The sequence below is a fragment of the Ornithorhynchus anatinus genome, chromosome 2 (assembly GCF_004115215.2).
Source record: "Ornithorhynchus anatinus isolate Pmale09 chromosome 2, mOrnAna1.pri.v4, whole genome shotgun sequence".
Taxonomy (NCBI): Eukaryota; Metazoa; Chordata; class Mammalia; order Monotremata; family Ornithorhynchidae; genus Ornithorhynchus; species Ornithorhynchus anatinus.
Genome location: NC_041729.1, coordinates 54,801,518 through 54,815,291, shown reverse-complemented (window position 1 = coordinate 54,815,291; position 13,774 = coordinate 54,801,518). Strand labels below are relative to the sequence as shown.

The following is a 13,774-nucleotide window of genomic DNA, read 5'->3' as shown; positions in this document are numbered from 1 at the left end:
CATCTGTAAAAATGGGGATTAAAACTGTGAGCCCCACGTGGGACAACCTGATCACCTTGTATCCCCCCAGCGCTTAGAACAGTGCTTTGCATGTAGTAAGCACTTAACAAATACCACCATTATTCACTTGGGAGTGTCCAATGTAATAAACACACACATTCCCTGCCCGAAATGAACTTCCAGTCTAGAGAGGGAGGAAGACATTAATATAAATAAATAAGATTATAGATATGTACGTAAGAGCTGCGGGGCTGGGAGTGGGGGCAGGGGGGATGAATCAAGGGAGCAAGTCAGGATGATGCAGAAGGAAAGAAAAAGAAAGAAGGGCTTGTCAGGGAAGTCCTCTTGAGATAACAGGAGATAGAGGGTGTGAGTGTGTAGTGGGGGATTGAGCCTGATTTACTAACTCCCTGGGAGATCAGGGAATTCTTTACTCATTACTTATTACATAAATATTAAATATTTTATTTAAATGAAATGATTTATATTAATGTCTCTCTCCCCCTTTAGACTGTAAACTCATTGTGGGTGAGGAACGTGTCTACCAACTCCGCCCTCTCTCAAATGCTTAGTACAATGTTCTGCATGCAGAAAGCACTCAATAAATATGATTGATCGATTAATTGAGTCCCGGCATCCTACAGGGTAATCAGCAGGGGAGAATCGGTGATCTTATCACAACTGCTGCTCACCAAGGTGGGGCAAGCAGGAGGCTAAGAGGCAGCAGGCTAGTTGGGTGGCACTGGCAAAGCTGGGATTCCCAAGGGAAAGAACTATGTGAATTGTGGTATTGTTAAACACTTACTATGTGCCAGGCACTGTTCTAAACACTGGGATAGATACAAGATTATCAGGTTGGACACAGTACTTGTCCCATATAGGGTTCACCGTCTTAATCCCCATTTTACAGATGAGGAAACCGAGCCCAGAGAAGTGAAGTGCTTTGCCCAAGGTCACACAGCAGAAGCGTGGCGGAGTCGGGATTAGAAACCACCTTCTGACTCCCAGGCCTGTGTTCTATCCACTAGGCTATGCTGCTTTTAGGAGGCAAATTTCTTCTCTGTTGAGATTTATCAGTTTCTTCATAATCATCACAATTATTTTCTGAGTCAGTACGATGGAGAAGACGTGATGCGAGGGGTTGGAAACAGTGAAAATTGGAAGAAGTGATCCCCTGCCTCAAGAAGTTTAAAGCTAGTGACTTGCCCAAGGTCACACAGCAGATAAGTGGCAGAGTTAGGACTAGAACCCAAATCCTTCTGACTCTTAAGCTGCACTTTAACCACTTGGCCCCGCTGCTTCTCATCAAAAGGCATTGATAAAGACCCAGAAGAACTAGCATGGAGAGTGAGGGAAAACTTCAGAGAAGTTCAAAACAGATGGTGATTGATTTCAGGGCACACTGGGAATTCCCAGATGCAGTTTTGTCTGTACGAATCCCTGACCTATAGTCCCATTTCCACTCCTCCTGGAAACTTTTTTAATGGTATTTGTGTTAGGCGCTTCCTATGTGTCAAGCACTGTTCTAAGTACCGGAGTAGATATGAGTTTATCAGGTTGGGCCTAGTCCCATAGGGGGCTTCCAGTCTAAACTGGAGGGAGGAGGTGTTAATCCTCGTTTTACAGGTGAAGAAACAGCCTCAGAAAAGTTACGCAAATTGCACAAGGTCTCACAGCAAGCAATTGGCAGAGCTGGGATTGGAACCCAGCTCCTCTGATTCCCAAGCCTGTGCTCTTTCCACTTCTGCAGTGGTATTTGTTAAGTTCTACTCCGTGCCAGACCCTGTACTAAGGGCTGAGTAGATACAAGCTAATCAAGTTGGACCCAGTCCCTGTCCCACATGGGGCTCCCAGTCTTAATCCCCATTTTCCAGATCAGGTAACTGAGAAGTTAAGTGACTTGCCCAAGGTCACACAGCAGACAAGCGGTAGAGCTGGAATTAGAACCCGGGTCCTTCCGACTCCCAGGCCCATGCTCTATCCACTAGGCTAAACTCCTTCTCTGGGCCATGCTGCTCCTCGTCTTGTCTCGTGCTGTCGAGTTGTTTCCGACCGATAGCCACTCCAGGAGCACCTCTCTCCCAGAACGCCCCACCTCCATCTGCAATCGTTCTGGTAGTGGATCCATAGTGTTTTCTTGGTCAAAATATGGAAATGGTTTACCTTCGCCTTCTTCCGTGCAGGCAACTTGAGTCTCCACCCTCGCCTCCCTCCCATGCCACTGCTGCCCAGCTCAGGGGTGTTTTGACTTGTAGCAGATTGCCTTCCACTCGCTAGCCACTGCCCAGACTAAAAAGGGAATGGATAGGCCTCTACTTGACTCTCCCTCCCATAGCCGAGACTGGTAGAGTACTGGAAACTCTCCAAGTGTGATCCTGAGAGAAGGTTGCTATTTCTCTAATGGTAACGATAAGAAAAATATTTCTTAAGCGTTTACTTTGTCCCAAGATGAGGGATGATGATTACATTCATTCGTTTAATCGTATTTATTGAGTATTTACTGTGTGCAGAGCACTCCATTAAGCTCTTGGGAGAGAACAACACAACAATAAACAGATACATTCCCTGCCCACAGTGTGTTTGTGGTCTAGAGAAGGGGGAGACAGGCATTAATATAATAAACTACAGGTATGCCTATAAGTGCTAGGAGGGAGGAAGAACAAAAGGAGAAAGTCAGGGTGACACAGAAGGGGGAGGGAGACGAGGAAAGGGGGAGCTTAGTCAGGGAAGGCCTCTTGAAGGAGTCGTGACTTCAGTAAGGCTCTGAATAGTGGGGAGAGTAACTATCTGTCGGATATGAGGAGGGATGGCTGTTCCTCCCTTGAACCCTTGTCTGGGGGAATACAATGTAACAATATAACAGACACATTCCCTACCCACAGAGAGTTTACTCACCAGCCGGTTAATCTGCTTTCATCACCTCCTAGCTGGATTACTGTATTAAAAGGATTATATCCTTCTCTGACTGTCTACATGCAGCTGTACATATGCTCTTTTTGAAATGCTAATTGGAATCCATCACTCCCCACTGCTTCTCTTGCAAAACTAAATCTTCTGACCGTTAGCTTTCAAGTTTTTTCTCAACGGTTTCTATTCAAAGTATTTATGCCTTTCTCCCGGCTACACTCCAGCTTCACCCCACCCAAACGAACCTAATTATTCCTCACTTCTGGCTCCTCTGCCATAGGATAATTGCCCATGTCTTGCCCCCCTATCTTGGCAGTCCCTCCTCCATTAACTTCACCATAAGGTGTGTCCTAACAATCAATCAATTAATCAATCATTAAGTAGTCTTTATTGAGGGCTTGCAGTGGGCAGAGCACTTTAACTGGTGCTTGGGAGAGTATAATAGAGTTAGCATGCACGTTTCCCACCCTCAAGAAGCTTTTAGATTTAAAACCTTTGAGGGTGGGGATTGTGATTTTTACTTCTATTTTGTATTCCCCAAGTGCTTAATAGAGTGCTCTGCACTCAAATAAAAATAGTTAATAATAATAATAAGCAAATCAGATTGGACATAGTCCCTGTCCCACACGGGGTTCACAATCTCATTCCCCATTTTACAGATGAGGTAACTGAGGCACTGAGGAAGTGAAATGACTCACCCAAGGTCACCTAGCAGACCCTTGGAGGAGCAGGAATTAGAACCTAGGTTCTTCTGACTTCCAACCCTGTGCTCTATCCACTACACCATGCTGATAGTCTGGGTGTGTTTGTGTTTGTGTGTATGTATCTCTGATTGGGGAGAGCTTGAACCTAGAATTAGTAGTCATAATGTTATTTATTGAGCAATGCACTGTTCTAAACCAATTAGAAGCAGCGTGACCTAGTGGAAAGAGCAGGAGACCTAGAGTCAGAAGACGTGGGTTCTAATTCCAGCTCTGCCACGTACCTGCTGTGTGACCTTGGGCAAGTCACTCCACCTCTCTGTGCCTCAGTTTCCTCATCTGCCAAATAGGGATTCAATAACCATCCTCCCTCTCTCAGGCTGTGAGCCCATGTGGGACTTAGAGAACTACAGGATGGTAACAGTGAACTCTAGGCTATATGAACAGGATTCATTCATTCAATTATATTTATTGAGCGCTTACTGTGTGTAGAAAACTGTACTAAGCGTTCAATGTGTTGCTCTCCCTCTTTTTCTTCCCGGATACTCTCTCTGCCTCATCTCGGTTTTAATAGTAGTAGAAAGAGCAGTAATAATAGTAGTAGTAATTGTTGTAATACTACTGAGTACTGCAGATTGTACTGAGTTCTTGGGTAAGTACGACCGAAACGAAAAGACATTCTCTGCCAACAAGGAGCTTATTAAGGCGCAGAGGCATAAAGGCTGTCTGACAGACAAGCATTGGCTAGGGAGAACCTATATGGCATGATGAAATATAAACAACAATAATCGAGGGATTTAAGTGCTTACTATTTGCCAAACACTGGACTAAACGCTGGGTGGATACAAGCAAATCAGGTTGGACACAGTCCCTGTCCCACGTGGGGTTCACAGTCTCAATCTCCATTTTACTGATAAGGCAACTGAGGTTCTGAGAAGTGAAAGGGCTTGCCCACGGTCACACAGCAGACGTAGTCGACTCAGAGTTAGAACCCATGACCTTATAAGTCCCAGCCCCGTGCTTTATCCACTATGCTATGCTGCTTCTCACTAGATGATGCTGCTTTTCAAGAGAAGTAGCATGGCCTAGTGGATAGAGCACGGGCCTGGGAGTCAGAAGGACCTAGGTTCTAATCCCAGTTCGGCCACTTGTCTGCTATGTGATTTTGGAAAAATCACTTTGCTTCTCTGGGCCTCTGTTACTTCATCTGTAAAATGGGGATTAAGACTGTGAGCCCTATGTGGGAATTGTGTCCAACCTGATCAATTTATATCTACCCCAGCGCTTAGTAATGTGTCATGTAGTGCTTAAATACCATAAAAAATTAGGTTTAATCAGAATAAATAATGGAATACACACACCCCCACACACACTTCAGGGCTGAGGATGGGTATTTTTAGGGGTGGCTATTGGGATGAAGAGATTCAGGGTGTTGGAAATTTTAGCCATGAATATCTGCTGCAAAGCTTAGAGGGTTTGTTGCTAGGGAAGAAGGATGTTGGGAGATGAGGGAAGGAGAAGGAATGGTGAATGAGGGCCAAAGTGGGCTAGGCAGGTTGACAAACACTGGACTAGTGATAACAGCTCTAGATTCAGTTAGATCCGGGCTCTGCTTTCTTCCCTGGTACTTACAAGGTGGTTCTTGGTGCTGTTTCTTCATTTGTGAAGTGAGCATGATAGTCCATAATCCACAGTGCTACTGGGAGGCCAAGACAAGACCTTGAGTTATTAAAACCCACTTATTTGCCCCAGCACGCTTTCACGTCAATTAGCTAACTTTGCTACGTTCCAGCGGGATAGAGAGAAGCTATTATTACTCCCATTTTACACATGAGAAACTAAGACACAAAGTGTCAGTGTGGCTTAGTGGATAAAACACAGGCCTGGGAGTCAGAAAACCTAAATTCTAATCCCAGGCCTGCCACTTGCCTTCTGTGTGTTCTGGGAGAGTCATTTAACTTCTCGGTGCATCAGTTACCTCATCTGTAAAATGGGCTTTAAGACTGTGAGCTCCATGTGGAGTAATCGAGTAAACCAACCCGATTACATCTACACTCGCTGCCTTGAAGTTGAGGACTTCAACTATCTCCTGGACCCCCTCCAATCTGGCTTCGTCCCCTCCACTCTACCAAGACTGCTCTCTCAAAGGTCACCCATGACCTCTTTCTTGCCAAATCCAATGGCTCCTACTCTATCCTAGTCTTCCTCGACCTCTCAGCTGCCTTTGACACTGTCGACCATCTCCTTCTCCTCCAAACCTTATCTCAACTTGGCTTCACGGACTCTGTCCTCTCCCGGTTCTCCTCTTATCTTTCTGGCCATTCATTCTCGGTCTCCTTCACGGGCTCCTCCTCCCCCTTCCATCCACTAACTGTAGGGCTTCCTCAAGGGTCAGTTCTCGGCCCTCTTCTGTTCTCCATCTACACTCACTCCCTTGGTGAACTCATTCGCTCCCACGGCTTCAACTATCATCTCTATGCAGATGACGCCCAAATCTACATCTCCTCCCCTGTTCTCTCCTCCTCCTTTCAGGCTTGTATCTCCTCCTGCCTCCAGGACGTCTCCACCTGGATGTCTGCCCGCCACCTAGAACTCAACATGTCCAAAACTGAGCTCCTTATCTTCCCTCCCAAGTCCTGTCCTCTTTCTGACTTCCCTGTCACTGTGGACGGCACGACCATCCTCCCCGTCTCACAAGCCCGCAACCTTGGTGTCATCCTTGACTCAGCTCTCTCATTCACCCCACTCATTCAATCCGTCACCAGCGCCTGCCAGTCTCACCTTTACAATATCGCCAAGATCAGCCCTCTCCTCTCCGTCCCAATGGCTATCGTGCTGGTACAAGCTCTCATGATATCCCGACTGGATTATTGTGTCAGCCTTCTCTCTGATCTCCCTTCCTCCAGTCTCTCCCCGCTCCGGTCTATTCTTCATTCCACTGCCCGGATCATCTTCCTACAGAAACACTCTGGGCATGTCACTCCCCTCCCTAAAATCCTCCAGTGGTTGCCTATCAACCTCCGCACGAAACAGAAACTCCTCACTCTTGGCTTCAGAGCTCTCCATCCCCTTGCCCCCTCCTACCTCACCTCCCTTCTCTCTTTCTACTGCCCCCCCCCGTACACTCCGCTCCTCTGCCGCTCACCTCCTCACGGCCCCCCGTTCACGCCTATCCCGCCGTCGACCTCTGGTCCACGTCCTACCACTATCCTGGAATGCCCTTCCTCCTCACCTCTGCCAAACTAACTCTCTTCCTCTCTTCAAAGCCCTACTGAGAGCTCACCTCCTCCAGGAGGCCTTCCCAGACTGAGCTACCCCCTTTTCCCTCTGCTCCCCCTCCACCCTCTGCTCCTCCCCCTTCACCTCCCCTCAGCTGAGCCCACTTTCCCTCTGCTCCTCCCCCCTTCCCCTCCCCTCAGCACTGTGTTTATTTGTATATATTATTTATTACCCTATTTATTTTGTTTATGAGGTGTACATCCCCTTGATTCTTTTTATCGTGATAATGCTGTCTTGTTTTTGCTTCGTTCTGTTTTGCTCTGCCTTCTGTCTCCCCCGATTAGACTGTGAGCCCGTCACTGGGCAGGGATCGTCTCTATCTGTCGCCGAATTGTACATTCCAAGCGCTTAGTACAGTGCTCTGCACATAGTAAACGCTCAATAAATACTACTGAATGAATGAATGATTAGCTTGGATCTTCCCCAGTGCTTAGGGCAGTGCCTGGCGCATAGTAAGCACTGAACAAATACCATTAAAAAAAAAAAAAAGAGGCTTAAATAGTTGCCCAAGATCACACGCCAGTGGCTGGAGGGAGCACTAATCCTCCTCGACCAGTTAGCTACCTTTGACACTTTGGAGCAACCCCTTCTCCTGGATACGTTATCCATCCTTGGCTTCACTGACTCTGTCCTCTCCTGGTTGTCATTCCAAAGCAATTCTTCAGATTTATCTGGCACTGTTGACTTGGTTCATCAATCATGGAGGGCTGGGAGGATAACTTTCTTCCTCCCTACACAGGGTATTTTAGCCTTAACCACCATCCCACCTCTCCACGCATTTATCTCTGCTTCCCTATCTCTATTCTATCTCGGCTACTCACTTCCCTGAGTAGAATAGCCACAGGCCTTCCCCACGCTACAGCCTCCTGCATCCCACCTTTTATGGTTAGAGGCTGTGGAAATGGACTTTTTATTTCCCAGTGTTAAAAAAAACAACTTGTTGATGTGGGATTCCCCATCAGTGTGGGGCCTGGTCATGGAAGATAGTAGTAAAAATAACTATATAATAAAAAATGTATAAAGCATTCACCATGTATCAGTTACTGTTGCTAAGTACTGACTGAGGTAAATACAAGACAAGCAGATTGGTTACGGTCCCTGTCCCACGCAGGGCTCACAGTTTAAAAATGACGATGAAGATGATGGTATTTGTTAAGTGCTTACTAAGTGCCAAGCACTGTTCTAAGCACTGGGGGGATATAAGGTAGTCAAGTTGTCCCACGTGGGGCTCACAGTCTTAATCCCTATTTTACAGTTGAGGGAACTGAGGTACAGAGAAGTTAAGTGATTTGCCCAAAGTCACACAGCTGACAAGTGGCGGAGCCGGAATTAGAACCCATGACCTCTGACTCCCTAGCCCGGGCTCTTTCCATTGAGCCACGTTGCTTCTCTAAAAAGAGAGAGGACAGATATTCCATCCCCATTTTACTGATGAGGGAACTGAGGTACGGAGAAGTTAAATACCACCCAGGCAAATGATGGGACTGGGACTAGAACCCAGATTTTCCAACTCCCAGGCCCGTGCTCTTTCCACTAGGCCACGCTGCATCCCCAGGTGATTCCAGATTGTGATTCCAGAAGCCACGTCGACTTTCCCGGAGACCTGACCCAGCTGTCTCCGGGAGAAAGGCAAGCAGTGTCTCGGGGTGCCCAGAGAGGTTCTCTGACCCTTTTCAGAGAGGTTCAGGTCGGTGCACAAATGCTAACACCAACGCCAGAAGGATCGGACAAATCGGGGATTCCATCGAGTAATTTCTCAGCCCAGGCCTCGTGGACACTGACTTTCAGCTGCCGTGACCAAAGCCATTTTGTGGTGGATGGAAACCACCGATCCCTGGCAAGTTTCTGTTCCATGTAACTTAATCCCCCCAGTTGCAACTCCCTCCTGGATTGTTGCCTCACCAGGGTCGCCTGCCATCCTCACCAGTCCTGGGGTCTGACAAATTGTTTTTGCTGTGCTCTGGGCTTGACAGGAAAGGGTCACTTCAGTCCTTCCTCTTTGAGTACTAACTTTCCTGCCTTATTCCCCAAATTGTAGTTTCAGCTTGTTTTTTTTTCTCTTAATTTTAGCATCTGCCCATTTCACCCACTAACCGCTGGCCTCCCAAGTGTTATACAGTGTCTCCCCCCAGAAGTTGAGATGCTGGGAGAAACCAAGGGAGAATAAGCAAATCACTGAAAATTGTCCAGCACAATCCAGAAGAACCAGGTCTAGGACACAAGAATCCTTATGCTCAGCCCTTTGACTTTACTTCTAGACAACAGCAAGGCCTAGTAGATAGAACACGGGTCTGGAAGTCAGAAGGACCTGGGTCCTAATCCTTGCTCCGCCACGTGTCTGCTGCGTGACCTTGGGCTTCACTTGTCTATGCCTTAGTTACCTCATCTGTAAAATGGGGATTTAGCCCGCGAGTCCCATGTGGGACCGGCAGTATGTCCAACCTGATTTTCGTATATCCACCCCAGCGCTTAGTATAGTGCCTGGCACATGTACTAACAAGTACCACAATTATTGTTAGTAGGAATAACACCAGATGCTGAAACTCCCGAAGGCAGCTCTCTCTGGCCGTAGGATTCTATGAAAAGAGCACAACTCTTGCTTTCAAAATTCTTCCCGGGAGTGTTTGGCTGTCAACCCATCGGAAGCCCGGAGGCTATTCCGACCTGCACACCCACAGAGACGCCTCCACCGGGGCCGTGTCTCAGAGGCAGGTATTATCTCAAGGAGCCGGGTCCTTGAGGGTTTTGACGCAGGGATGCACACTTTTTATTTAGAGTGTGGGCATAATGTAGCCTGGGATGGGAAATAATAACAACTGTGGTACTTGTAGGACGTTGTGGGCAGGGAATGGGTCTACCCACTCTTATAGCGCACCTCCCAAATGTTTAATACAGTGCTCTGCACACAGTAAGCACTCAATAAATATGACTGATTGATGGGAGTGCTTACTATGTGCCATGCATTGTACTAAGCTTTGGGGTAGCTACGAGTCAATCAGGTTGGGCACAGTCCCTGTCCCACATGGGGCTTAAAGTCTAAAAAGGAGGAAGAATAGGTATTTTACACTTTGCAGATGAGGAAACTGAGATGCAGAGAACTGAAGTGACTTGCCCAAGGTCACATAACAAGTAGGGAGCGGGATTGGAACCTAGGGCCTTTGACTTCCAGGCATGTGCTCTTTTCAATGGTTTTGGGCTATTTTATTTTGCTTCTCTTTGCTTCAGTTCCCCATCTGTAAAATGGGAAGAATAATCCAGGTTCCCTTTCTTTGTGAAACCAACAACTGAGAAGTTTGCTCCTCAAAATATACTCAAGTTATTTTTATTACTAATAATAATTGTGGTATTTGTTAAGCAGTTACTACGTGCCAGGCCCTGTACTAAGCACTGGGGTGGATATAAGCAAATTGGGTTGGACACAGTCTCCGTCCCACATAGGGCTCACGGTCTCAATCCTCATTTTACAATTGAAGTAACTGAGGTACAGAGAAGTTCATTCATTCAGTTCAATCGTATCTACCGAGCGCTTACTGTGTGCAGAGTGAAGTGACTTGCTCAAAATCCCACAGCAGACAAGTGGTGGTGCTCTGGCACATGCTCCACCCCCGGTTTTCTAGCTCCACCTCATAAAGAAATCAGTGTGGGGTCTTCCTAGATCCGGGAAGCTACATACCCCCGGGGCCTGGAGCCAAAACAGGAGGGGATTGCTCATGTAAATAGCTTACTTGGAGGGTGAGGGGGTTTTTTGATTCACCTACGCAGGAGGGAAAGTTGTCTTGGTAGTTCAGAGTTGCTCTCCAGGTGACTGGGTTCTGTACCTCATTCATTCGAAGTCAATATTCAGCCTCTGACCTATAGGGAGTCTTCATTTTCTCTGTGATTCAGTTTCTCCCTCCAGAATGTGGGGGTGGTAACACAGAACTTCACCTCGTCAGATACTACGTGGTCCAGATTTGGGAAAGGTAATATGAGATCCCTGACCAGCGCTGCCCACAAACAAGGCCCCGGACTTAAAAAGAAAACAGGAGAGTATTTTGTAATTCAGGTACAGGGGGCTGGTTTTTTCCAGTGCGTTTTTAGCCTGTATTACCCAGTGATTCCTCCATTTCTCCACTGCTCTTTGACCTTGGAGATCAGATGACTTCTTGTTCTTCATCTCCATCTCCTCCTTCACCTCCTCCTCCTCCTTCTTCTTCTTGTATTCGCTGAGCATTTACTCTGTGTTAATCACCTTTCTGAGTGTTGGGGAAGATATAATCAGGTTGGATACAGTCCCCATCCCACACGGGGCTCGCAGTCCAAGTAGACCCGAGAAGGGTGGCAGAAAAAGGCAACTTTGCCCTGGGGTTGCCTGTCTGCAGGCTCTGGCCACAGCTTCTCTGCCTCCTGTTGGTCTGTGAAAGTCCAACACCTTTTGCTAAGCCGTTTGTTTCACGGAGCGAGCATTTTGACGGGCCACTGCCTACGAGCGTGGCTGAAACTGTGACGGTTGGTCAAAGTGGGGCCTCTAACCGGTAATTCCCCACCTAACGCTTTCTTAACCCCAATTCAGTGTGTACATTTAAATCTTGGGTGGGAAGAAAAAGCCCCCAGATTTTTGATACGTCCTCTTACACCTCCTACAGCTTTTACTTTTTAATAATTACCGTGGAAACCGGGGGGGCTCGGGCTGTGTCATCTTTGACTTTTAGCGAAGATCAAAGCAGAGAAGAAGCTCGTGGGTGATTTCTGTTGAAATGATGGCCTATCTCCATTATCTCTAGAAAACCCTTTTCAGCGCCATCATCCTGTGGCCGCTCAAGAAACATTTGCGGACCGTGTTCTCCTATCCTCTCGAAGGGAGGTGAAAGCGTCTTCAGTGGACTAAAACCATACCCCCAGCCCCTTCCTCCCCGTCCCCTTTTGTGCAAACACACACACCCAAGCAACCCAGCAGCTGGTGGTTTGTTGTCAAACTTGGGTGTGAGGATCAGGGGATAATTTTAGATACGTGGTTTGGATAAGACCCCATAAGTAGGAAAATAACAACCTCCTCACAAGCAGGCCCTGAACACAAGTCAGAAGAGTGGAGGCTCTTCAACAGAAACAAACACCTCCAAATCGAAATTCCTCCTCCGTCTCACCCCGAAATGTTCGGCTCCCGCACCTCACTTGCTCATTTGCTCCATTTTCCCCACCGCCTTGCTGCCTGGTCCTCTCAGGTTTGCCCCTACAGTGATCTTTTCTTTTATTTCAATGGTATTCTCTAAGTGCTTAGTGTGCGCCGGGCACTGTACTAAGCACTGGGGTAGATACATGCTGATCGGATTGCATACAATCCCCGTCCCACATGGGGCACGCGGTCTTAACCGCCATTTTCCGCATGAGGTGACTTTGGGCAAGTCACTTCACTTCTCTGTGCCTCAGTTACCTCATCTGTAAAATGGGGATTCTGACTGTGAGCCCCACGTGGGACACCCTGATTACCTTGTATCTACCCCAGCGCTTAGAAGCAGCGTGGCTCAGTGGAAAGAGCCCGGGCTTGGGAGTCAGAGGTCATGGGTTCTAATCCTGGCTCCGCCGCTGGTCAGCTGTGTGACCTTGGGCAAGACACTTCACTTCTCTGGGCCTCAGTTACCGCATCTGTAAAATGGGGATGAAGACTGTGAGCCCTATGTGGGACAACCTGATGACTAACCCAGTGCTTAGAAGAGTGCTTGGCACATAATAAGCGCTTAACAAATACCACCATTGCTTAGAACAGCGCTTGGCACAGTGTAAGCACTTAGCGAATACCACCATTACTTAGAACAGTGCTTGGCACCCAGGAAGCACTTAATGAATTGCTTAGAACAGCGCTTGGTACAGAGTAAGTGTTTAGCAAATGCCAACATTACTTAGAAAGTGCTTGGCAGGTAGTAAGCGCTTAGCGAATACCAACGTTGCTTAGAACAGTGTACAGAGTAAGCGCTTAGCAAATGCCAACATTACTTAGAATAATAATGTTGGTATTTGTTAAGCACTTACTATATGCAGAGCACTGTTCTAAGCGCTGGGGTAGATACAGGGTAATCAGGTTGTCCCACGTGAGGCTCACAGTTAATCCTCATTTTACAGATGAGGTAACTGAGGCACAGAGAAGTGAAGTGACTTGCCCACAGTCACACAGCTAACAAGTGGCAGAGCAGGGATTCGAACCCATGACCTCACTGAGGCCCAGAGAAGGGAAGTGACTTGCTCACGGTCACACAGCTGACCAGTGGCAGAGCCGGGATTCGAACCCATGACCTCTGACTCCCAAGCCTGGGCTCTTTCCACTGAGCCACGCTGCTTCTCTAGGTGCAGAGCACTGGACTAAGCGCTTGGAATGGACAGTTGGGCCACAGAGAGAGACCATCCCGACCAAGTGACGAGCTAAGAGTCTAAAAGGGGGAGACAGCAAAGTAAAACAAAGCAAAACAAAAAACCAGACATCATCAAGATAAATTCATTTATTCATTCATTCAGTAGTGTTATAGAATCATTCATTCATTCAGTAGTAATTATTGAGCGCTTACTACGTGCAGAGCACTGTGCTAAGCGCTTGGAATGTACAGTTCGGCAACAGATAGACACCATCCCTGCTCGTGGCAAAGGGGTGTACACCTTATTAAGGAAATAAAGAGGGTAATAAATAATATATACAAATGAGCACAGGGCTGAGGGGAAGGGGAAAGAGCAGAGGGGCGGAGGAGCAGAGGGAAAAGGGGAAGCTCAGTCCGGGAAGGCCTCCTGGAGGAGGTGAGCTCTCATTAGGGCTTTGAAAGGGGAAGAGAGTGAGTTTGGCGGAGGTGAGGAGGGAGGGCGTTCCAGGACCGCGGGAGGACGTGGCCCGGGGGTGGACGGCGGGACAGGCGAGACCGAGGGGT

General features: G+C 47.6%; 1 non-coding gene across 1 annotated transcript; it reads right to left on the bottom strand.

Moving 5' to 3' along the window:
* Nucleotides 1-2,247: 2,247 nt before the first annotated feature.
* LOC114809435 lies at nucleotides 2,248-2,385 on the bottom strand. Its single transcript, XR_003757220.1, has one exon. It is a non-coding gene; the product is annotated as a small nucleolar RNA SNORA7 (small nucleolar RNA).
* Between the last annotated feature and the right edge of the window lie 11,389 nt (nucleotides 2,386-13,774).